The sequence below is a fragment of the Corvus brachyrhynchos genome, unplaced genomic scaffold (assembly GCF_000691975.1).
Source record: "Corvus brachyrhynchos isolate BGI_N302 unplaced genomic scaffold, ASM69197v1 scaffold62, whole genome shotgun sequence".
In the NCBI taxonomy this organism is placed as follows: Eukaryota; Metazoa; Chordata; class Aves; order Passeriformes; family Corvidae; genus Corvus; species Corvus brachyrhynchos.
In genome coordinates this window covers 3,942,515-3,946,467 of record NW_008236629.1, presented here as the reverse complement: position 1 = coordinate 3,946,467, position 3,953 = coordinate 3,942,515, and the positions used below count along the sequence as shown (strand labels likewise).

General features: G+C 43.8%; 1 protein-coding gene across 5 annotated transcripts in view; it reads right to left on the bottom strand.

Annotated features, from left to right (window-relative positions):
* Nucleotides 1-3,953, bottom strand: part of MOB2 (MOB kinase activator 2) — a 109,605-nt gene that overhangs the window by 30,112 nt on the left and 75,540 nt on the right. The window lies entirely within an intron of this gene.

Below are 3,953 nucleotides of genomic sequence, written 5' to 3'. Positions count from 1 at the left end.
AACCGGCCCGAGCAGGGCCCTGCGCCGCCCCCCGCACGGGCAGCGCGGCGCGGCCGCGTTACACAACGGCCGGGTAGTGCCGGCACGGGAGAGCCCGGCTGCCCAGCACCAATACAACCCTCTGCCCCTTCTTTTGGAGCCGGAAAATAAGCGAGGCAAAGTAGGACGGTGCCTGACGAGCAGGTTGCTGTCTGCACTACAGGCCCCGTCCGTAATGGGGCCAGGCTGGACTCCCGGTGAGAAACGGGAATAATGATGCCTTTTGTGAGCAAAGCTCGGCACTGCTCTCGGTACTCTGTGACGTGCAAGGGCATGGGCTACCCAAGAGCACAGCTACAGACGGTCTTACATAGTGCATGGCAGCCCAGCAATGACATCAAGACCTTTATCAGAGACATTTAAACAGAGGAAGGGTGAAGAAGAAGAAAGCTATAAACAACATAAGATGACTTGCCATTGTGACCAGAGTTAAGAGCAAGCACGTGAGTAATGGTCTTCAGAGGATGAGGGATTAAGCAGTGTCCCAAACACAAGGCCCATTGTGACACACCTTCAGTTCTGCCTGGATAAACCACTTGGCTAAGAGTTTTCCTAACAGACCTTAGAAAGACACTGTATGTCCAGCTCCTTAGCCATGCTGCGTAACCAGTCCACACCCCTTTTGGACAGGCAGCTGTGGCCACAGGTTGCTGATGTAGCGTTTAGAGCCAGATCACAACAAAAAATGTGACAGGTGTGACATAATGTGACCTAGAACAGAAAGCCTTGAGGATATCACTTATTCTGACACACTGAAGCCTGGCCCATCACATTTCAGAGAAAACACTGGGTTTGCCATTTTATGTACACCTGCAACAGTGGCTGCAACTGGAAGGGGCAATTCCCCGTTCAGGGTATACAGCCAGGCACTCCATTTACTGAACAGACATCTTCCCCTGTACACAGAAGACCAAGAGGCTTGCTGAATTCATCTTAGCACAATAGTGACATTGCTGCTGCCACCAACCCGACATCACTTGGTCAAAGCAGGCAGCAATGTGGCTGCTGTTTGCACAAACCCGAGAAACTGCAGCCCCATGATGCAACCTGAAGGAAAAATGTGCTGCTGCTCAGTCCCAAAGCATCTACCCAGGCAGGGGTGTTTGTCAGCTATGCACCTTTAGTCGCATGTCCAAGTTAGGCCTCCCCACCCTTGTGAAGCAGGAGGTATTTTGATTCCCACTGTACAAGCAATCCACTTAAGATGGAGTTTTAATGACTTCACTGATAGCACACGGGAAGCCTGCAGCTCAGTTTTCCACACTGAATCCTGGTGCTTCATACAGGAGATAATCCAACCCGTGAAAAACCTGATGCTCTCCCAACCTTTTCCCCAAGTAAGAGCAATTTGTGACAGTAACATTACAATGCAAGAGTCCTGGCAAATGGAGGAAGGGCACCTGCCAAAAGGCCAGCTGCCTTCGCTTTGTCCACCAGTGAAATCTGCACAGAGAGAATTTTGTTAAAGAACCACCTTAAAAATAACAAGCCTGTGATATAAAGCAGCTTAAGTTTTAATAAAGTCTGTCTGTCCAAAGTAAATTAAAGAAAAATCCAGGGCTAAAACCAAAATAAATACAGCTCTGTGGTATTACATTTGTGTTAGGAAAGCTGGCCTCTCTGTGACTCTAACTGCAAAACAGTCGCTCTTCAGAGATGGAGGTTCAGTGATCTCCCACAGGCTGGGAACTGATCCTCTTCTGGTAAAACTGGAAGATCGATTGAAACACAACCTTAAAACCTGGTCACTTTTTAACTTTGATGCAAATAAATGGCCAGTTTCTCTCTTCTGCTAGCTTCCACATCAACCCAGCATTTTTCTTTCCCTTTCCTCAACCATATGTCTCCGTGGCACCCTTTCCAGCCTTTTCTCCACCTATCAGTTTTCCTCTATTCAAGCAATATCCTTTGCTTGGATCAACTACGTGCTACAGTTTACCTGTAATATAGATTTTATGCAAGTTGTAGGAAATCCCAGCATCTCTAAATAAATTTTAAATGCTTCAAAATAATAAAAATCAAGTCATTATAGGAAGCACAACTTAAGCATGCACACTTTATTTATACGGCACCAACATAAATCATTTAAACCCCATGTGCAGTACAGATTCTTACAACTTTGACAAGATTTAGAGCACACATGCAGACACAAATGGGTTTATTTGAGAGCTGCTTCATCCATAAAGAAGAGTACTCCATCTACAAGAAGTGTTTATTTGAACACAGCTGCTGGTCTGATCTCCACTTATGCATATTCTGAAGGATGCATATCTACACTTCCTTAAGGGTGTGTCTGCAGCCATCTGAAATCCTGCCTATTTACATTCATCAGAAGCCTCTTTTTCACTTGTTTCCTCAACATCCTCTGAATGTAACAACTGTCGGATCCAACCTTAGCCCAAGTGTGCTTCAGCACTGGTGAACTGCTTCTAGCATGTGCCTTACCCACCAGACAGGCAGAGCTGTGTATTGAAACTATCACTAAATGTCAACAGAAATACCTGTGAATGGATCTACAAACAGCTTCACCACTTCTATTGGACCTACAGACACATCAGCAAAACAGTGACATCACCAGAGGCACAGAGGAAGGGTACAGCAGTGCTCTGGGAAGAGGGGAGCCCCATTTCTCCTCACACATGACTACATGTCACAGCACACTGATGGAAAGCTTTCTACACTGATCCCAACTACCAAGCCAAGGAATAATATTTATAAATTTTATGAATAATGTGCTTTGTATTTATAATGTTGTTATAAGCAGCAGTTAACCATTATATACTTACTTACCCCTTTTACAGTTCCATAAAAGGTACATGTAAAGCAGCCACCATGGGGATGTATACTGGTACTTGGAGGTTGGCAAAGAAAGTGAGTTGTATTCAACCCAGACAAACAAACAATGTCATGGGGAAAAAAAAAAAGAAATCATAACCATTATTTTGATTAAGGTACAATTCAGCATTTATATGCATAGAAATGAAGCCTTGTAACATCAGACTATAAAGTCCTGTTTTAAATTAAGCTTAAGTTTATTGTGTGTCCCTGCCTGACATATAACATGTCAATTTTGCAAGCTCATTAGCCCTTTTGTTTGACTTTAGTGTGCCCTGATACCACCTAGCCAAGTAACCTTTCCAGTTACTTCACAGGGTACCCCCAGGTCTCTGGAACAACTGAAAACCAGCAATGAGAACATTGCATCCTTTAGCTTGGCCCTAAGATGTATTTCGACTGAGATTACATTTACTCTCCATTTTGTCATCCTCACACAGCAGCAGATGGCACGAGCAGCTCTGCTCGGTATCAGCACTAAAGGCATGGATTTGGGACAGAAGACAGCCTGAAGACAAGTTGTCTCAGTTTCAGAAAGCAGTTTGGAGTGGTCAGAGTGAAGGGGGAAACAGATTTTAAAGGTATGCATTCAGCTCCACTCTTGAGATAATACCAGGAGAAATAGGTCTTCCTGGCCACACAGGGTGTTGTGATACAAGCCTTATCAAAGTGGCCACACATACTGCAGAAAGTTTCTGCATAAAAGACTAAGCTTAAAAGCAGCACATTTGTAAGTGACAAGGTGCCTACATTTGCTGCTTTACTGAAAACTCTGAAAATAATGACAAGTCAGTGTCTATCCTGCAATCATCTTTGGCTTCATCAGTACTATGGATACTATGAGGTCTTTTTTTTGACAGGCAGAGAGCAAAAAAACGACGCACAATATTCTTACCTCATCCATAAGATGAGAAACAATCATTTGCAGCATGAAGAGCAAATTAGCTCAAAATATCAGTAAAGCTTCATCAGGAACTCAAGAAAAATTACTAAGGCTTTTTGGAAAGGATGCACAAAAATAAGAACCAAGGGTTTATCAAATAACACTTTAAAAAAAGAACAAAGGAAAAGGAAAGAGT